This window comes from Lepisma saccharinum, chromosome 14, assembly GCF_977018435.1.
Source record: "Lepisma saccharinum chromosome 14, izLepSacc3.1, whole genome shotgun sequence".
Lineage (NCBI taxonomy): Eukaryota > Metazoa > Arthropoda > Insecta > Zygentoma > Lepismatidae > Lepisma > Lepisma saccharinum.
In genome coordinates, this window is record NC_139242.1 from 55,840,924 (window position 1) to 55,864,007 (window position 23,084).

The 23,084-nt window shown below is 39.0% G+C and overlaps 1 protein-coding gene across 1 annotated transcript in view; it reads right to left on the minus strand.

The window, feature by feature from the left end:
* LOC145998906 (uncharacterized) overlaps positions 1-7,500 on the minus strand; it is a 128,095-nt gene extending 120,595 nt beyond the window's left edge. Inside the window, exon 1 of the mRNA XM_083135653.1 lies at positions 7,466-7,500. The gene's annotated coding sequence lies outside the window, so the exon portion shown is untranslated. The remainder of the gene's footprint in view (positions 1-7,465) is intronic.
* Between the last annotated feature and the right edge of the window lie 15,584 nt (positions 7,501-23,084).

Below are 23,084 nucleotides of genomic sequence, written 5' to 3' on the forward strand. Positions count from 1 at the left end.
CTTCAGCTATTTTGTGCTGTATGACAGACTGAATCCATTCGTAATCCATGGATACCGTCGTTGGCGAATAAAGAGGTCCTGCAACGGGTTACACAGGTTCTTTTTTAATTAGAAATGAGTACAATAATGCACAAGGACACGTAAAGGAAGAAACCTGATTTTCTTTGATTTTTCTATTTTCTTTAGTTGTTGGTTGTACGTAGAGCGTATTCTTTTTTATTTTCAAGTTTTCATCCCAACGTCATATCCATACAATCTCATCTCCTGCACTATGGCCTCATACGTCCCTTGTTTCTGTTTGTGCCTGTATAGACACTACATAAATTCCACAGACATTTATGTTCATGGTAGAGTTCAACAAATTTTATGGTGTTGGACCACCTCCTATTTATGGTTATTAAAACAATACATTTAATAAGCGAACTCATAACAATGTTGCCTCAACTACAGCACAGACTCTACTGTCCTCAGAAAGTGTTACATTGATTGAGTAGATTGCATATTGCTTTCATTATTTGTTCGGCGAATAAATTGGATAAAGTTTGAGAACTGACGAAAATTGTATGAGAACTAATGGGATTTATCGGAAATCAATCGATCTGGATGGCTTCAATTTCGAAGTTGAATATGGGTCATAAAAGTGTGACGTCGGCCCGACCCATTTATTTCCTTAACATTTTCTGTGTATTTACGGACTTAACGAAAATTTTATCAGAACTAACGAAGAACTAACGTCCTGACTAGATTTCAGGTGGGCAAAGAAATTTGGCCGCTAAGGCCAACACATTTCTTCTAATCACTTATTCAGTGAATAAATGGGATACATTTTGTAAAATTACTAAAGTTTCAACAGGATTGGAACATACTCTCTACATTATAGAAATCCAGACAATTTTTTTGAGATAGATTCCGTGTCAAAATTGGGAAATATCAAATTGCTTCTATTTCTTGTTCGGCGAATAAATTGGATAAATTTTGACAACTAAAGGAAATTTTACGAGAACTATGGAGAACTGACGAAGAACTAATGTCCTGACTAGGTTTCAAGTGCGCAACGAAAGTTGGCAGCTCAGACCAACACATTTCTTCTAATCATTTATTCAGTGAAAAAATGGGATAAATATGATAAAATGACTAAAGTTTCAACAAAATTGAATCATCTGTCTACCTTCTACCAATACGGACCATTTTTTCATAAAAAAATCCGTGTGAAAATTGGAAAACTGCAAATTGCTTCCATTATTTGTTCGGCCAATAAATTGGATAAATTATGAGAACTAACGAAAATTTTATGAGAACTAACGGAAACTAACGAAAATCAATCGATCTGGATGGTTTTCGGTTCGTATTTGAATATGGGTCGAAAAAGTGTGAAGTTGGCCCCACCCATTTATTCCCTTAATAGCTTCTACGTATGTATTTGCGGAACTAACGAAAATTTTATGAGTACTATCGAGAACTAGGGATGTACTAACGTCCTGACTAGGTTTCAGGTGGGCAACGAAATTTGGCCGCTAGGGCCAACCCATTTGGCCTAATCATTTACTCAGTTAATAAATTGGATACATTTGATAAATTGACTAAAGTTTCAACAAAATTGATTCAAATTCTTTACATTCTACAAATACGGACCATTTTATAATAAAAATTCCATGTTAAAATTGGGAAACTTCAAATTGCTTCCATTTCTTGATCGGCGAATAAATTGGATAAATTTTGGGAAGTAACGAAAATTTTACGAAAACTATCGAGAACTAACGAAGAACTAACGTCCTGACTAGGTTTCAGGTGGGCATCGAAATTTGGGCGCTCAGGCCAACACATTTCTTCTATTCATTTATTCAGTGAATAAATGGGAGACATTTTATAAATTGACTAAAGTTTCAACAAAATTGATTCATACTCTCTACATTCTACAGATGCGGACCAATTTTGGAGAAAAATTCCGTGTCAAAATAGGGATACTTCAAATTGCTTCCATTTTTTGATCGGCGAATAAATTGGATAAATTTTGAGAACTAACGGAAATTTTACAAGAACTATCAAGAACTAACGAAGAACTAACGTCCTGACTAGGTTTCAGGTGGGCAACGAAATTTGGCCGTTCAGGACAACACATTACGTCTAATCATTTATTCAGTGAATAAATTGGATAAATTTGATAAAATGACTAAAGTTTCAACAAAATTGACTCATACTCTCTACATTCTACCAATACGGACCATTTTTTGATAAAATTTCCGTGTGAAAACTGGAAAACTGCAAATTACCTCCATTTTTTGTTCGGCGAATAAATTGGATAAATTTTGAGAACTAACGAAAATTTTATGAGATCTAACCGGAACTATTGAAAATCAATCGATCTGGATGGTTTTCGGTTCGAAGTTGAATATGGGTCGAAAAAGTGTGAAGTTGGACCAACCCATTTATTTCCTTAATAGTTTCTATGTATTTTCGGAACTAACGAAAATTTTATAAAAACTATCGAGAACTACGGAGGAACTAACGTCCTGACTAGGTTTGAGGTGGGCAACGAAATTTGGCCGTTCACGACAACACATTTCGTCAAAGCATTTATTCAGTGAATAAATTGGATAAATTTGATAAAATGACTCAAGTTTCAACAAAATTGACCCATACTCTCTACATTCTATCAATGCGGACCATTTCTTGAGAAATATTCCGTGTCAAAATTGCGACATTTCACATTGCTTCCATTTCCTAATCTGCGAATAAATTGGATAAATTTTGAGAACTAACAAAAATTTTACGAGAACTATCGAGAACTAACGAAGAACTAACGTCCTGACTAGGTTTGAGTGGGCAACGAAATTTGGCCGTTCAGGCCAACACATTTCGTCTAAGCATTTATTCAGTGAATAAATTGGACAAATTTGATAAAATGACTAAAGTTTCAACAAAATTGACCCATACTCTCTATATTCTACCAATACGGATGATTTTTTGAGAAAAATTAGGTGTCAAAATTGGGAAATTTCAAATTGCTTTTATTTTCTAATCGGCGAATAAATTGGATGAATTTGGAGAACTAAAGAAAATTTTACGAGAAATATCGAGAACTAACGAAGAACTAACATCCTGACTAGGTTTGAAATGGGCAACGAAATTTGGCTGTTCAGGACAACACATTTCGTCTAAGCATTTATTCAGTGAATAAATTAGATAAATTTGATAAAATTACTAAAGTTTCAACAAAATTGATCCATACTCTCTACATTCTATCAATACGGACCATTTCTTGAGAAATATTCCGTGTCAAAATTGGGAAATTTCAAATTGCTTCCATTTTCTAATCGGCGAATAAATTGGATAAATTTTGAGAACTAACGAAAATTTTACGAGAACTATCGAGAACTAACGAAGAACTAACGTCCTGACTAGGTTTGAGGTGGGCAACGAAATTTGGCCGTTCAGGACAACACATTTCGTCTAATCATTTATTCAGTGAATAAATTGCATAAATTTGATAAAATGACTAAAGTTTCAACAAAATTGACTCATACCCACTACCTTCTACCAATGCGGACCATTTTTTGATAAAATTTCCGTGTGAAAGCTGGAAAACTGCAAATTACCTCCATTTTTTGTTTAGCGAATAAATTGGATAAATTTTGAGAACTAACGAAAATTTTATGAGAACTAACCGGAACTAACGAAAATCAATCGATCTGGATGGTTTTCGGTTCGAAGTTGAATATGGGTCGAAAAAGTGTGAAGTTGGCCGAAGCCATTTATTTCCTTAATAGTCTCTATGTATTTCGGAACTAACGAAAATTTTATAAAAACTATCGAGAACTACCGAGGAACTAACGTCCTGACTAGGTTTGAGGTGGGCGACGAAATTTGGCTGTTCAGGCCAACACATTTCGTCTAAGCATTTATTCAGTGAATAAATTGGATAAATTTGAGAAAATTACTAAAGTTTCAACAAAATTGACCCATACTCTCTCCATTCTATCAATACGGACCATTTCTTGAGAAATATTCCGTGTCAAAATTGGGAAATTTCAAATTGCTTCCATTTTCTAATCGGCGAATAAATTGGATAAATTTTGAGTACCAATGAAAATTTTACGAGAACTTTCGAGAACTAACGAAGAACTAACGTCCTGACTAGGTTTGAAGTGGGCAACAAATTTTGGCCGTTCAGGCCAACACATTTCGTCTAAGCATTTATTCAGTGAATAAATTGGATAAATTTGATAAAATTACTAAAGTTTCAACAAAATTGACCCATACTCTCCTCATTCTACCAATATGGACCATTTTTTGAGAAAAAATTCCGTGTCAAAATTGGGAAATTTCAAATTGCTTCCATTTTCTAATGGGCGAATAAATTGGATAAATTTTGAGAACTAACGAAAATTTTACGAGAACTATCGAGAACTAACCTAGAACTAACGTCCTGACAAGGTTTGAGGTGGGCAACGAAATTTGGCCGTTCAGGACAACACATTCCGTCTAAGCAATTATTCAGTGAATAAATTGGATAAATTTGAGAAAATGAATAAAGTTTCAACAAAATTGACTCATACTCTCTACATTCTACCAATACGGACCATTTTTTGATAAAATTTCCGTGTGAAAACTGGAAAACTGCAAATTACCTCCTTTTTTTGTTCGGCGAATGAATTGGATAAATTTTGAGAACTAACGAAAATTTTATGAGAACTAACGGGAACTAACGAAAATCAATCGATCTGGATGGTTTTCGGTTCGAGTTTGAATATGGGTCGAAAAAGTGTGAAGTTGGGCCGACCCATTTATTTCCTTAATAGTTTTTATGTATTTTCGGAACTAACGAAAATTTTATGAGAACTATCGAGAACTAACAAAGAACTAACGTCTTGACTAGTTTTGAAGTGGGCAACGCGAATGGGTCGGGCCAACTTCACAGGGGTTGAATAATGTACCTTTGGAGTCAGTCTTTAAATCTCGCTACTTCTTTTGTTTCACTGCGGATGGCTCTTTTACTTGTTTGTGGTTGGTGAATATTCATAGAGTATCATTGTACCTATGATGTGTTCCACAGGCGTTGCCACACCCTCTGATTAGAGGGAGGGGGGGGTAAAAGCCTTGATAAAGGTTCAGTAAGGAAAATAAAAACCTCATTCATTCTCACTGTTTTATTGCATTGACGGGCACGAAACAGGAGATTATATAGTGTGTCCGGACCCACCGAAAATCACTCTATTAGAAGTATTCCAACTTCCGTGGCACAAAAAGTTATCTGTTCCCCTTTATTTTCATTACCTGCGGTACAGAGCCTAATTTACATATAAACATGATTCCGTACAGCATATTCAAAACAATTACAAATAATTTATTGATTTCCAATGTGTGAGCAATTTATTCATCGGCCACATAGAATTAATATGAATACAACTAGGCTAAAGAATAAAGTATGTGGAATTATTTGCAACAAGAAATTTGCTAGAGAACGAAGTGGGATAGTACAGTTACATTGCAAATATGCACTCCCCTCTCCCCTAGTTGCTTGGAACTTTCATCGGCTTGAAAATACATATCTCTTCTTTAAGCGTATACAATTGTTTCACAACAGTGGTAATATTCCTCTACACTAATTTTCTAATTGGGAGTATTAAGAGAAGCAACTGCCACCCCCTTGCCTCCCCTGTGCGCACGCCTATGATGTGTTCCTGTTCCTGTCTGAGTGTTGCCGGATTCGAGCAGATTCTTCTCTTGAGCTTAGGCAGTGGGCTATAACTTTGTACTCTTGGGGTGGTTAGATTTGTAGTGTAGGTATCTCCCTGTATGTCTTGACTTTCGATAGACAGCTGTTGATATTTGATTATATATATTCAGGACCGTATGTTAACCACCAATTTTCAGCAGTTGAAATGGTAGACCTGATTTTAGAATCAGTAGTCATTCACAATCGATCATATCGCAGATAGGTTTGCAGGGACAAAAGCGCAGTAAAATAAAGTTACAAGACTAAAACGCAATAACCAAAATATTTAATCGATAGAGTAGCAGTATGTTTCATTATTGTTAGGAACTGGAACGGCGTTGCCAACTTTTTACGATTATTTGTTATTTCCGTTATTCAACGTCACTTTTCTTCCTATTGAAGTTAATCGCGATGATGAGAATGAAAAGATGATTATGAATGAAACGAAAGGACACATACAAATATCCATGTATTCAGAATACATGTCGTAAGATTGTTACTTTATGAGAACCTACTTGAACTGGTGCTTAAATAAATACACACATACATGCAAATTGAATTACGTGTCAGAATAACAATATGAATTTATCAAACGGCTCGCACAAGCCTTTCCGAGCCTGCTGTGCTGCAGCACATCCCTGGGTGCCAACATTTTGTGGTATTTCTTTAGAGGTGTCCCGTAGTTCACTGATGCACCGAGAGAGAGCGCTAGTATCTCCACAATTTTTCCCCCTAGAAAAACGCACAGTTCTAATACGATGTTATTAACGAAAGAAAGTTATGTACTTCGTAGGATTATTTATCATCTTAATCGTATCTGAGAATTGATTGTTTGAATAAGTGTGCCTTGTTTCCACAGCACAGCCAAATCAATCCATGGTATAAATCAGATATCTACAAACAGATCGACTGAGAGCTATGCGTGCTACAATTGGATCCAGAAGAGTGTAGACATACGACAATATTGAAGATTTTTTTTTATTTTTAAAATAGAACTTCTTATGTAATTTTTCACAAGCATAGCCAGCTGGTTAAAGTATTTTTTTGTTGGAGGCCCTTCACAGCTTCCTTTTGGTGGGGGCACCGGGGCAATTGTCCCAGTTGCCCATAGGTTAATCCGGCCCTGTATATATTATATGAAGATATTTTTCTAAAATTTAGTAAGAACAAGTTCACACCTTAGCACTATGCTGCAATATGTGCAATGAGGCGAGGAGGCGGAGGGAGTAATGAGAATATATTTCCTTAGTAACTCATTTTCTTTAGCTGGTTCCAAGTCACTTTTACTACTAGGTGCACCATATTTAATCCATTAGATGCAAAAGGGGGGCTCACAAAGTGTTCAGTAAAGCTTAAAAACCTGGCTTTCAGTTATAGGATTTACAAAATACAAAATGGCAAAAAGTAAACCATTCGCTATCGCTGAAATCTATATTTACACACCGAAGCTAAGTATGACAAAAAAAATAATTCTGTTCCGATTTGTTGTTTCCGTTCCTACGTAATAACTGCGATAGCAAAAATCCATGAGCAACAACGATTATGAAATAAATTTACAATGACATTTCTTCATCATCATACATCGACTTTTGCCCACGCACTATGCTAAACCTTATCTACAAAGGTTTGGCACTCAGTTTTGGCACCTCCCCCCCCCTCGGTTTTGGAACCCAATCGCCGCCACTGCTTAAAAGCAACATAAAGTAAAACAAGTGCCGAAACATGTATAGCTATGTAAACAAAACTTACCAAAAATTATTGTCCTCTAGAAATATAAGATTGCAATCTTTACACACTTCGCTTTAAGGAGGTTGCTTAACAATCATTCACTAACAACGTAACGAAAAACTTATCTAGCTGGAAGTATTATGCGAATTATCATCAATAAGAAGGACACGCGAACAACAATTTCCTGTCACACGGCAGTCCGAATGGGGCGTTCCTCCTTCACGAGCATTGCTGCGACACCGATGGGGGGGGGGAGTTGCAACACGGTGTAATAATTCATACGAAACAATCATTACATAGCTCTTTGCGTAACCACGTTGCACAAAATATATCGATTTCTCGTGTGAAACCACGTCGATGGCTTTCTTTAATTCAGGTCTATGCGTGGTAAGGATTGATTCCTGGAGCACGGCATCTTTACCGCATTGGAAAGAAGGTTGGAGGCCAGATTTCTTTTCAATACTGAAACGCAAAGGTCTGCATCACTTGATTTATGGAAGCGATTTTCGTGTTTGGAAATCATCAAATTTATATTTTGCATAAAACAGAAGCTGGCTCGGGGGCAAGATAGTGTATTAATATGGACCTGTTCCGAAAGTCGCACGAGTTTAACGCGTTAAACGAGTTATGGCAAATGGCTGTCCCATAAGTGCTTCCGTGCGTTTCGTGAGTTTCATTACGTTGTCCCAAAAGTCGCATTCCGTGCGATTCGTGCAAGAACGAGATTCACCAAAGGCACGGGCCAGGAGGCTGGTTTGTTCGGTGAGAATCGTCTGCTGCTTTCAGACATCGCGCGTGCTGAAGGATTCTAACTGCACTAGTTCGGAAAATGTATTATACTTTTAACAGATAGCGATATGAAGCAACATGCACAATATGAGTATGTCTTAACCGTTCTTAGAATGTGATGAAAATGAGTAAGAGTATCCACAGTAGAGTTTATTTTTGCCATAAGGACATGCCTTCCGCTGGACGCCATGTGGAAACTTTCTCTAAACAATACGCTGCGCCTGCGCTTTCGCCTAGATTGACAACAGGCACTTAAATATCTTATAAAAGTGAAGAGAAGAAAAATAATAATATACTGCAGGTATGCATGTCATTTATGTTTACCACAAAAATTTATATAGGCTATGGAAATTTAATTAGTTATAAGTTTGTGTATTTTATCTAGGGTGTTCGGGAAAAGACACACAAGTCACCAACTGTAATTTTCTGTTACTTTCTTTGAATCAATGAAAGAAAATGTTGTAAGTATATTTTATATTGGGGATGTATAAAGATTCTAAACAGTTATGACCAGTGTGCGAACTAACGGGGGCTATGCCGGGATCCCCCCTCCCTAAAAAAGAAAATATGTCCGGCAAAATAAAATTACTTTTATCCCTGCCAGGGATTGTTTTATCTCCCTCAAAGAAAATTAAATTAATTGAAAGCATATACCGCTTCTTAACTATCTAACAAACATGATTGAAGAATCATTCATGACCATTAATGGTCCAATCCATTGGCGTGCATACAATGTAACAATATATTATGTCATAATCACACGATTATTCAATAATATCTACTGTAGATAAAACCGTTCAATTTCTTCGCTACACATAGAACAAATACCAGCCCTGCAGGCCTGCACTGAGTAGCCGAATCGATCTTCCTCTGGCATGGGTTCAGCAGTGGCAGACAGTTGCGCGCGCATCTCAAGGTCACGAGCAGTGTGCGTGAATTTCTGCTACAAACGAAGCTAGCATCTGACGGGGAGACTCTATGCAGAGACAGAGATTGATTGATTGATTTGGTGTTTTAAGTCCACTTTATGCACAGTAAGGCTAATTGGGACTGGACCTACAGTTTAAAGTGGGATCCGAACCACTTGTGCCTCCACCGGGTATCGAACCCGGGACCCCTTGATTACAAGGCGACGACGCTACCACTGCGCCATCGGGGAGGCCCTCAGAGACAGAGAGAGTATTGGAGTGTTTCAACTCGTATTGTTTTCGGTTTTCCTCAGTTTACGGGTTTGGTTTGCCGAATGTAGATGCAAATGTGTGAAGGTACCATGTAGTATCTAGTAATATAGAGCAATGTGTACAATAAAAAAGCTTTTGTCCAAGCTATTTTCTGCCCGTTCTTTCTCAGAGAAAAATGAGATAATTAAAAATGGACGGCCAACACCAGAACTACCGAACTTGGTTCAAAAGACCAGTAAATTCACTAGACATTTTGAGTGTAATATGTATACCAAATGTGACTGTTTAGCCGGTAGCGCTGAGATAATGCGGTGTTGTGCGAAGATGGGGATGAGTGATGATATGATGAAATTGATGAATGGACATTCACAAACAACCAAGCCCGAGCGGGATTCGAACCCGGGACCTGTTTTCCACTTATATTTTCATGGCATAGTGCTGATATTTTACATAAAGTGTTCACAAGAAACTTGTGGGTAGGCTAGCTGGACCTTAAGTTTGAACTTCGCAATAGAAATTTGGTCAAATTTACGGTGTTATTAGTTTGAGGGTTCCTTTTATGTATAATTTGCGTGTTCTTAATATTCTAAGTGTTTCTAAATTACGCATAAATGTTATCATACGATTTTATGATCTAGATTAGAACCAATGTTCTAAGGTACTTAGAACCGCAAGACAATAGTTTTTAGTTTACTGACTGGTAACATACAGGGTGGGCGAAAAGTCCCTTTACATGTTAATAGCATAGTACAGTTAGACATGTAGATAAACATTGTTATGAATACAAAACAGTATATATTTTTTTTAAATTTCAACATCTATTTTGAATAAATAGGTTCATTGATCAACAACGTCAGTGTGCACTCCTCCAGGTTCGATCCAAAGGTTGATGCGTCGCCATGTTCTCGTGTGCATCCGCTGCAGCATATCAGGGGCGATCCTTTCAAATGCCATGCGAACTCCGTCTTTCAGTTTATCGTCGTTCACGTATCGTCGTTTACGAACGTGTTATTTTATTATGCCCCATAATACATTGTCCGGTGTGGTGAGGTCTGGGCTTCGTGGAGGCCATGGCAACGGTGCTGGAAGGCCTCGTGATCCACGTCCAATCCAGTGGTTTGGTAACAGTTCATTTAGCCGTTTGCGGACACTCACAGTTGTCTTGTTGAAGTGTAACGATGTCAGCTTTTCCTTTTGCCGTTAATTCTGGAAGCAATCACTTGTTAATCATGTGAAGATAGCTGTGCTGGTTCACAGGACCATCAAAGAAATAGGGTCCAAACAGATGGTCTGCCGTTATCCCTGCCCAAATCATAACATGCCGCGGATTGCACTCGATTTCCTCATAAAAGTGCGGATTGTCTTTTGCCCAAAAAAAGACGTTACGATTTCCTGAGCTACGATAAATCGTCCACTCGTCAGAGCACATAACGTTTTATTTATCATTTGCATGCGAGAAGCGTGCGAACAGCATTTCACATGCATGCACATGTTGCTCCAAGTCACGATCACTCAACTCATTCACTGAGGATGGCCGAAAACATGAAACGTTCAAGTCTTTCCGCATGTGGTCTCGCATAGTCGATCGCGGGATGCCTAATTCTGCAAACAGCTTACGGGTTGACTTCATCGGCGATCGTTCAATTGATTCCGCCACAGCAGCACAAGTTTCGGTGCGAGTCGTAGGCCTTCCGCTACGTGGTGCATCGAGAGCACTTCCCGTCGCAAAGGTTTTCTTCTCCCATGCGAATAACGTTGGTCGTGATGGCGGCGGTTTTGCAAACCGCACAGCGAAGTCCCTCAAAATGTCTGTCATTGTCTTCTTTGTGTTGTGACTTTCGTGTACCCACACAGAAGCCACCAAACGCTCCTCATCCGCCATGGTTTCACTCTCTCGACTGAATGAAATGGACCACGTTCTTCTGCCACGTTCTTCCCACACTAACCGAAGTGAACGTGACATGCGTAGAATTCAGCTTATGGCGGGAAATTCTTATCTCAACAATAATATTAATAATTAATAATAAAGAGTCAATCTGCTCAACAATAGTAAAAAATATACTGTTTTTGTATTCATAACAATGTTTATCTACATGTCTAACTGTACTATGCTATTAACATGTAAAGGGACTTTTCGCCCACCCTGTACATACAAATTTGCATGCCCTAAAAAACTTAAACCCCAAAAATGAAATCACAAATACATCACTGAATGGTCATCCCCCCCCCCAAAGCATAAAGCTTCATTTGCACAGTGGTTATGATCCAACATGTCAGTAATGTTTTGCTTGTCTGCTGTAAAATTGCATCTTTTTTACTTTTTGCTTTTTCACGTACAGCTAATAAGGTTACGTACCATAGTTTTCTTTGGGGGATTCGCACCCACACACCGACAATCTTGTTCTAAATAATCCACACAACCATTTTTTTGGGGGGGGGTGGAAAGGGGGGTTTGTTATAACAACGAATATAAGCAATTAGACACGACTTCAAATTTACTTTACTAAGGATAATATCGAAAACACGCACAAAGAACGAATGATAATGTCTCTGTGTGTGTCTGTGTGGGAGAGAGAGTGTTTGTTGCATGTTCTCTCTTAAGAAACCATTAACAGATCTACACCAATAACATTATATGCTCAAAAAAGTAAAACAAGAATGCAAGACACATATGAGCATGAATTCTAATTCAGTTATATTAATACGAGAGAAAGCAAAAACTAAATTAAACTTATACATAATGAAACCATTTCAACTATTTTGTAATTTATTGACATTTTAACCAGTTCATAAAGGAATTTTAGTTTGCTACTTTATAAATATATATATATAATGTAGATATTTTAAAATTTTTAGTAATTTACTTTAAAATGTTGTAACATTATCTATATATATATATATATATATATATAGGCTATCATATAATAATTCGTATATACTGTATATTTGTGGGTGTGTATGTGTGTGTTTATTAACATTTCTTCCTCTCCCTACCACAAGATCGTATAAAATCTACTATCGTAAAAATGCTGGATTCATCATGTGGTTGCTTCTCGCAACAAAACCTGTTTCCATACACTCCTGTAGTTGGTGCTCTTGTACCTTTGCATAGCAAGACGAATGGCCGAAGCATGCGATAAAGAGACTCTCAGCATAGGGTATTCCAAACAGACCGTTGTGCCAAGCAATATGTATTCATCTCTGCTGCTCCTTCTTTATTAGTTAAGGCTGTGAAACGGTCATTATCCATGTTTCCTGTCTTCGAGATGCAACGAGTTGCATAAGAATGTGTTAATGCATTTTTTTTTTTTTGTCTTAAAAGCAAATTTTCAATTAAGCACAACTTTCAGAGTTCAATGGCAACTGGACTGTGGGTCCCAGTGGTTAGAGCCCAGGAGTCATTGCACCCACTTCATCGTTACCATTAGGATTAGCACTTGCTTGTATTGAAAGTAAATGTCGCACAATGTGTAAGATGGCTTGTGCAAATTTCTTCCACGACGTGCAAACTAATTCTTCTAGGCTAACGACGTTCTGGCATGGAAATAATTTGAAGCAATATTTTCTTTGTGCCGAATGTGTCAAGAGTGTAACAGTATCTATTCTAAAAATCTTCCACTCAACTCCTTGGGCAAAGTCCGCCATCTTGAAAAATGGCGCCCGTAATTGTTTTCGTCGAAAATTTGGAAACGTATAGTTAGACACGAAATACAACCATATGATTTTTTCGTAATTTTCATGATTTTTGAGTCACGACTATTTAAAAAAACTTAAGTAACTAAAAACGCGAAAGTTCATGGTGAAGGCAGCTAAACATTTTTACTTTTGGAGTATGGAAAATGCTATTCTTTGTTCTATGAATCATTTTAGACCTAGATAAGACCTGAAGTGCATGTAGAAGGTGAAGTTTATGCGGAATAATACACAAGTACGTATTTTTCAGTGTTTGGAAGTAACTAGTAACAATTACATTTTCGTGAAATTATAAGTGTAACTTGCAACTTTTAAAAATAAGTAGCTGTAACTGTAAGTCGGTTACTGTCTGAAGCAAGTAAGTGCAACTATAACTCAGTTAGTTTTAGAAAGTAACTTTGCGAATACTGGTATTTCTAGAAACCATGAAATATGAAAAAAATATATATTGTTGTAATCCCGTTTTACCTGGGATCTGAGGTCACAGGGAAGTTTCAATTATACATTTAGGTAGAGCTTAATTGTATCTGTTGGCTGAACCTGCTCCGATTAGGAGGGTAGAGATATGGAAAGTTGATGTAAAGGTTATTCACGCTTGTTCATACCTTGTAGGTGTGTGATGTTCTTGTCCTGATGCTTCTTGCAGACCGAATCGTGACAGGTGCCAAGGTTCTATCCTTCGACCCTTAGCTCACCAAACCGAGCAATCCCTTGCGACTTGTAGCATGCTAGGCAGCCGTAACTCCGTGTTCCATCGTCGTAGTTCAGTAGTGTTAATGTGTTGTAGAGTAATCAGAGACTAGTTATCCATGTGAGCGTCGATGATAGGTGTAGTTCAAATGAGCGTCGAATTCCAATAGAGAGCGAGCTCCGGGAGGGAGCTTGCTTTTATAATCTTAGGCTTCGAAAGGTTATTAAACCTTTCGAACGCGCCCGATCTTGTTTTGATCCACGCGTTTGCCTTTCAGTTCCTTGTTTAACGGAAGTTACAAGTTAGCGCATTCTTGGGATCACCCGCTGGTCGGACAATTCCAGGAAATAAACAAGTGTGAATGTTACCATGACGAGGTTTTCTCGGTTTAATAATCTCCATATCTCTACAATATATTAGGTTAGTCAAAAAGTAAATGCAATGTTTTTCTTTTCTTCCGTAGGTTGGCTGTATAGCTTTCTGCGCTCGCAAGCCGATATATAGTATCGTTGTCTTTGCCTGTGGCAGGTTACAGCGCCATCACTTCAGTTCGCTCTGCAGTGTTGCCAAGTAAACATGGCTGCACCACTGTCCGTGTGCACCACAGAAGAACAGCGTTCTGTAATCCGTTTTTTGTGGTCTGAAGGTGTACCAGGAGCTCAAATCCATAGAAGACTTTCAGCACAATAGGGTGACAATGTTTTGCCGATGCGAAGTGTTTACCAGTGGATTGAAAAGTTCAAAAGCGATCGAACAAGTGTGAAGGACGAGGAAAGAGCAGGTCGTCCAGCCACATCCACTACTGATGACAACATTGAGCAAGTCCGTGAGCTGGTTCTGAATAACCGACGAGTGACTGTTGATGAAGTGGCAAACCATATGCTCGTTAGCCATGGTTCTGCATATGAAATTATCCATAACAGGCTCAACTTTCATAAAATCTGTGCGAGATGGGTTCCTAAAGAACTCACTGACGAGAACAAGCGAAATCGTGTGAGAATCTGTCAGCAATTATTGGACAGACATGCTAACGAAGGTGAAGCCTTTTTGAAAGGAATCATCACTGGAGATGAAACATGGATCCATCACTTCGCACCTGAGAGCAAACGCCAGAGCATGGAATCTGAATCTCCAGTGAAAAAAAGTCAAGCGTCAACACTCTGCAGGAAAAATGATGCTCACACTTTTTTGGGACTCAAAAGGGGTAATTATGGAACATTATGTGGAAAAGGGGACAACAATAAACAGTGAACGATACAGTAATATGTTCGAACAAGTTGAAGCCTGCAATTCGAAGCAAACGACGAGGTCGATTGTCGGAAGGCATTCTTTTGTTGCATGACAACGCGCGTGCCCATACCGCCGCCAACACCGCTCAAACTCTTCAAACTCTTCAGAATCTGGGCTTCGAGGTGTAGAGCATCCTGCATACAGTCCCGAACTCGCCCCGTCGGATTACCATCTGTTCGGTCCACTTAAAGATGCTTTAAGAGGCCTTCGATTCGACACAGATCAACAGGTGAAGGAAGCGGTGAATACGTGGCTTGCTGCTCAACCGAAAACTTTTTTGTCTCAGGGTATCGGAAAGCTTGTGAAACGTTGGACCAAGTGTATTGAAGTGTGCAGGGGGACTATGTTGGAAAATTATATCATTGTAAGTTTTCTAGTGTTGATGTGAAAAATAATTTTAAAAAATGATTGCATTTACTTTTTGACTGACCTAATATATATACACCGCGTGTCCAGTTCCTCGCGAGGCCTAGAGGTCAGGAGAAGTGGGGTGGGCGGCGCTAGCGGAGATACCGACATTTTCGACTAGTAACGTCCCGTTTCAGTTTACCCTCGAAAACGTTTTGCCTTGCTCGGAATCATTTGGAGGTTTCGAATGTTCAACACTGTATCAAGATTACGTTGCAGAGTAAAAGAAAGAGTGTGGTTCTTGGTTACCTGCCGTGCTACTTCCTTCTGTAATTGAAGTGTGTGTGTGTGTTGTGTGTAACTGAGGGACGATTGATATGCCAGCCGCAAAGGATACGTTAGAACAAAGATTTTTTTATTATGACACTTACATATGCGATTATTATTTGTGAGGAACTTTAAAAAATAGAGTCTACCGAAATAATCCTCATGCTATCGACGAACAAAAAGATAATATAAGGGCAGAACTTGGAATAATTACGGAAGAAAAACTTTTGCGTATGAATCAAATTTCATCAAACGATGCCAGGAATGTGTGAATGTAGGTGGACATAACTTTGAACAACTCTTATAACACAGGTTAGTGCTCCTTTTGCAATATTTATATAAATATCTGCATGCTAAAGATATGTCCATAAAAATAAGCGGGACGTTACTGGTCGAAAATGTCGGCATCTCCGCTAGCGCCGCCCGCCACACTTCTCCCGATCTCTCGGCCTAGCAAGGAACTGGACGCACTGTATATATGTAATGTTCAGTTCCATTGTGGCAATTCAAAGTGAATTGAAATATATATATATATATATATATAAATGGTGCTCTACGTACATCACCGAAATGATCAACCAAGTGGTGGAAAAGAGAAGCATATAAGATTATCTCTATTCGTTATACAGTAAAACCTGTCTATCCCGGAACATGATGGTTCCGAGCAAAATTTTCCGTCTTAACAGTTTTCCTTCTTATACAGGGTTGAATTTAAATACAGTATAGAGCGCTGCAGGAAATAATGGAAAGACAGATTTACATTTCGCATTACTTATAATGTACAGTAGTAATGCATGTACGTACATGAATAAAAATGCGATACAGTCGCAATAAGCATAGCAGAGATTACAATTATGTAACTACACAACATTTAGGTACACTTTTTACAGTATTGTAAGAACATACAGTACGTACTTATTATCTTTTCGAACCCGGGACCCCTGGCATCGTAGCGCAATGTGCATAGAGGGAAAGAGAAAGATTGAAAGATGGAATAAAAGAGGTGAAGAAAGATTGAGATAAAAGTGAAGAAAAAAACAAAGAAACAAAGAGAGATAACAAGAAAAATAGAAAGATGACGAAAGAACAGAGGAGAAATAGACAAGGAAAGGTGGAGAAAGAGGGTAAGAGATGAAAGAAAGAAACGGAATCGTAACAGCTATGACGATCGACAATGTTACCGATAAGCGAGTGGCAACAGAGGCGTGTTCCACTTACAATATTGCATTGTTTTCTTGCGAGCGAAAAAAATAAAGGAAGAAATTTCCGTCTTACTGAGAATAAAAACATCTCGTTGGTCTTCAAATTCTGTTCCGTTTCTGCTTTAAGGAGGTTTCCGCCATAAGCAGGTCATTTTCAGGTATAAAATCGGTCCGTCCTGGGGACTTTTTTTTTCCGTATTTACAAGTTTCCTTCTTATAGAGGTTCCGGGATATGGAGTTTGTACTGTACCTCTAAAACACTTCAAAAGTCCTCTAATCCCGTTAATACAATTTTTTTGGTAAAAATTTAAAATAAATTCCTTTGGTTGCCAAAGGAAGGTCAGAAATATTCATTTTGACAAATAAAATACGAAAAGCATCCTACCAAATTATTGAAGTGGTATGACTTCAGCTTCGAGAGGCCGCATTGTTGCAGATACGTGTGGAGAAGTAACACGAATCTCACAGAACTGCTTGGATCGAAAAGTCAATATCGCAACGAAGGTGATGAATATTAGTTGGACGTTTGCTCTGGTATGTTAAACTTGGGATCGCGTGATCTCATTCACGACTGGAACCCCCTAACACGTTGAATAATGGAAACGAGCAAGAAGAGAAGAAAGAAGTGACAGAATACGCATTAACGGATAATTGTTTTCGTCTGATGAACGATACAAAGCATGTCCTCGGTTCCAGGAAACGCCATTCTCAATCTGGAGTCTCTCCTATTAAGGATGGTGTTGAAATAAGCTAAAGCTAGTCTCTAATTTCGAGACGACACCTAGACTACTCTATAAAAATCAACACGAGACCGAGAATATTCGAGACTCTCGTCTCGTTCGAGACTTTGTTAAGATTCTTGAAAATTCCATCTAAATCAAAAGTGTTTCACAATTCTACAGAGCATTCCCTGACATTCGCTACGAGACTCGGCGGCAAGCGGCCCGGCGTCAGCGCTTGTATATCCCGGTGAACGGGGTCCGCGACAGTCGCTAGAGTCGGCTATTAAAATTACAGTTTTCATATTGTGTACTAACCTTGACTACAGAAGGTGTTGAAAATGATGTCCCTCTGCTGCAACACATTCCTGACATCTCCGAAGGAAATTGGCATTTACACGTGCAAGTTCGTCTACTGTAATTCTTCCGATTTCTCGTACAATACTCTCTTTTAGCTCACGGATGGTGTGCGGATTGTCTTTGTATACATTCCCCATTTTCTTTCCACTTTTATTCAGAACTGACCCTGTTACTCTTAAACTGTTTTACGAGGTTTAATATAGTGGTCCTATGTGGAACGGGAACACCAGGAAATTTCGTTGCAAAACGTCGTCGCACTTCTCCACAATTCCTCTTTCCGAAGTAACACTCGACAATATAAATCCTTTGTTGTAATGTAAACTTTTGTGGTGCCATATTAAGCCACAATCTTCAACACACGGACACGACACAACACAACTTCCGAGGGAGGATTATACTAGCGTCAGTCTGCGACGTCAACAGAAAGGGAAAGAGAGCGAAGGCAGGGAGAGCGAAAAAAGAGACTGCAGCGTGCGACTGTCGCGGACCCCGTTCACCGGGAAAGACAAGGGCTGACGCCGGGCAGCTTGCCGCCGAGACTCGTACCGAATGTCAGGGAATGTTCTTACATATTCAAAATATACTATAGAGGGTTGTATGATTATATTTCTATATAGTTTATATTGTCCACCCTGCAAAAATTTAGATTCTCACTTTGTTATAATACATATGTATTTTTTGCATTGTTCTATTCATTATTTCAAAACTCAAATGAGACGACTTCGCCGATCTCCGTGGCGGAGTGGTTAGCACAGCACAGTGGTTAGCCATAAGTGGAAGAAAAGCGAAGTAAAATAAACCAAATGAATGAATCAAAACTCAAGATGAGGCCGACTGATATTGATTGATTGATCGATTGATTGTGTTAGTTTATATTACCTCGCTTACCTCTGCCACTTTTCGGTAATTGAGAAGATGAGGATGAATGGTGATGGGAAGGATGAAGGGTCAGGTAGGGACGACAGTATATGAGCCCCACAGAGAATTCTACTTGGTGTGAGTTCAGGTGCAAGAGCCTTGCTAGTCTCCAAAATGCAGTTCAGGGTGTACTACGTGGAAGGGAAGTTGACATTTGATGTCTTTGGAAAGGGTCGCCCTTCACACGCCAAAGACGAGACCCATACTATCCTTCCGAACCCGATTCCCACTTCTACATGGAAGCGAAGAACGAGAATTCAGTTTAGATACCGAGAAGAGATCGGGAACTCGAGACAAGACCAAAAAGAAAAAAAATATATATGAGGCGCTGTCTCTACTTCCCATCAAGGCACATGAGGGAATTTGGAGGAAGGACCCATGCATTCACACTCTCGGACATTTGTGAAGGTGGTGTGATCAGCACCGTGCTCCGGTCGTCTTTACCTACCTCCCCAAGATACCCATTTATTAGAAGCTGGGCGATATTGCTGAGATAATTCATGCCTGAAATCACCTCGGGGATCAAACCCGGGGTTTCCGCCTGGCAGTCAGACGCCCTGTGGACTGGGCCACCGCGGCTCTTTCCATTCTGCCATAAAGAAGATTATTTTTTTATTTTTGAAAATCGAACTAGAAGAAAGCTTTTGTGCATTGTATTTCGCTATAGTTACCACTGGCAGTAAGGGCCATCCGATGCCGTAAGAGTAACGTCATCGCTTCGTAATAAAGGAACCCCAGTAGTTCTTCGGATTCCACTCTGAACTGTAGGCCCAGTTTCGATTAGCTTATCTGTGCATAAGGTAAACTTAAAACTTAAAACCCACCCGCCATACAATCAATGATTGCTGTTCCTGCTTCACATCTGCTGAAATACAGTTTCCCAGTTTTTGTTCAACAGGCGCAAGATCAGGACTGTAAGCCAGGTGCAAGAAGTGGTCATGATGGAAGCAGACGAAATAATGTGCTTTTTACTGCAGCTGCGTGTGATCTCTCGTTGTCATGTAGGAGTAGGGTCGAACGTATATCGTTCAGTTTCCAGCCTTCTGAAACACAACTCTGTTCCACAATGTGTCTCTGCGTTTCTCGATAGCGTAGTGCTAAAAGCAGCCGTGTATTCCGTCGGAGCACCATTCAAAAATGGAAGTATTCACGCTGGTGTAACGAACACTGAGTTCAGCGTGAATCTGTTCATATGTTCCTGTAGATATTTTTTTAAAAAAAGATCAACATTCAACTTGTCTCTAGGCAACACCTGCGGGAGAAAGCTGCCTTACAACTTACACCACATCGATATTTTTGTTGCAAAAATTAAAAGAAGTGAAGAGTTAAATTTCACTGGAGGGTTTTGAATTTACATATTTTTATTATTTAGCGTCGCATTTCTGTCACTTTTGGCTAATCGGGACGATGAGGATGAGTGAAGGTAAGATAAAATTGTTGAAGAGGCACTCACATAGAACAACCATGTCGAGTCTGGGACTGGCGGAACTTCAATGTTGAAATTGAAATTCGACCACTTAAACGTGCTGGAACATTGGAGGGGCAGAGGGTAGATGTGCACATGTACACATATACATGCAAGCACGAAAAAACACATTTTCGCATTTGCATAGATCACTGAAGTCCAAACAAAGCGTTACTGTCCATTCCAAAAAGGCATTTTTAAGTTTCAACGTTTCAAACCCTCAAGCAACCGGAGGTTGTTAAGTTTTAGCTCCTCACGTATTGACAACAGACAACGTTGAGGAGTTTTGTTACACACTGAACACACATCACGCCTAACTCCAAAGGTAAAGCATCGCGCATCTTCACATTTAAGAAAACAAAGTTGACAAACAGTTGGAAAAGCCGATAAGTTCAATGCCCAATCTTCGCATTCCCGTGCGTGTGCAACGGCTAGCAAACTATCCTGTGTTCCAACACTTGTTTCTGGTTCGGCAAGCTGCGAGAAGAAAGCTTCAGCATCATGTGTGAATGTTTGCAATTCGACAAGGAGTCCGGGATTAGTAGCGAGGGGGAGAGGCAGAAAACGAGAGAGAGAGAGAGAGATTAGATGTACGAGGGAGGGTCAAATGAAAATGTTAATTTGATTTTAGTTCTTATCTAGTAGATTTTTGCATGTAGGATTGCATAGGTTTACTGCATTTTAGGACAGACCCATTGCTTCAAGTCATAGTATGGCCCAAGAAAATGAAGAATACCTGTACACTTCAAGATGAATAGCTAATCTTTGGGATGCACGTGCAGTCACCTATAAGTGGACCTCGGATTTTAAGCTTTTAACCTATTTTCTTCTTCACAGGTATGCAAGAAATAATAAGTTATGTCAGCGTTTCGTTAAAAAAACTCAACAACCGATGAAGTTTTATAGTGCTTAAAAAAACTATTTTGCTTGTTAGAACCTATTTTAGGTTCATGCGCCTAAATCAAGCCTTTTTTTAGGTTATTATATATTGTTAAAGGTTTTACAGGATTTGTATGTCACACAGAGGCATTTGCTTTGTTTGGTCACGAAAAAATTCAATGACGAACGTGTTTGAAACGTACTCTCTGTCGATTTCCCTTCCTCCAAGTCCATGGTGATTTTTCAAAGCTTTAAACCAAGCAAAAAGTCTGGTGCCACTGTTACCTGTACAATCCAAAGTGGTCTGATCTGTGTGGCCTTGCTCACTTTCGCGTCACTTCGGTGCTTCGTGGCATTCACGCCTTGCAAACTAACATTTCAGCATTGAAGTTTGCACCACTGACTATGATTTCGTTGAAAGATTATTTTCAGGATATTAGATGAACCTCACAGGCAAAATTGCGGAGTTTGACTGTGGATAACATAAAAGAAAATTTTTGCCTAAGTATACAGCTAAGAGTGGATTTTAATAGCAAATTTCCAATGGTAAGTTCTGCCATCGCCGTAGGGTTAGGCAACACACAAAACGTTATGCAAGATAGTGTGTATTTCAGGATATAGGTGTCCCATTTCCATTGCCTGTGACTATACCTAATCAGCATTTTTCAGGAATTTTGAACTATTTTAAGTTTCTTTGAACCTACTTCAAGATTTTTCGAGCCTAACTTAAGATTTTTAGGACCTATTTTAGGATTTTTAGAACGTATTTTAGGAGCATAAAAGCACACATTTTAGAACCTAAATATCCGAGATCTACTTATAAGCCACTGCGAAGGTTTTTCCACCCATGTTCCCGCTTCAGTGAGGCCATCGTCGAACTCCACCCCCCCCCCCCCACCATTCGTAAACTTGCTGGTGTGGTAAACATGCATAGAACTATTACATTTTCATTTGCAGGAAAATATCTGTAAGCTTTAGGCTGACAAAAGGAAAGAAAACACGGCTCCTCACTGGTACAAGTGTGAAGAGGAGGCGCCATATTTAAATTAACAAAAATGTCGTTTTGAAGCTCATTTGATCAGTGTTGCAACCTTCAGATCGTTTCATAAATAACAGGTGATACCTCATGTAAATTTGAGCTGTATGCAGTCTGCCTCATAATGTTTGTCGGACTTTTAAGATTTTCATTTCACTTTCCCTCGTGTAAAAAGCGTAAAACGACATCAAAGAAGATAAATAGAAAAAAAGAGAAGAGAAAGTAGACAAGAAAACGAATAAAGATTGAACAAAACAAGGGAAAGGAAGGGACAGAAAGCAACAGAAGGAAGAAAGAGTTTAAGTTTTATGTCCAGTTTATGCACAGATAGACTAATCTGGACAGGACGTACAGCGCAATGCGTTGTGTGTGTTGCCTAAATCTAGGACGATCAACCAAGGTCAATAGCAACTTTACAATATGAATTTCTGCTATATCCTTATAGTTAGGCCACCCACATACTACCGCATTGCAGGGGGGCCAGTATGTCAGGATATAAGTTAGGGTGTATCGAAAAAAACTTTTTTCGAAATGTTAAGGTGGCTAGTGCGGAAAAGTGGCCATTTGTGACCAAAAACACGTCTGATTTTTTTCAGATTTTTTGGAGGTCGTTTAGGTGGCGCGCATTGACCTTGAAGTTTTGACCGTGATTTGGTTATGCAACACGCACAACAATTTCACAACAATGTCATTATTTGGCTATTTCATGTCTTTTTTCGGCATTATGGTCGTTTATTGTTTT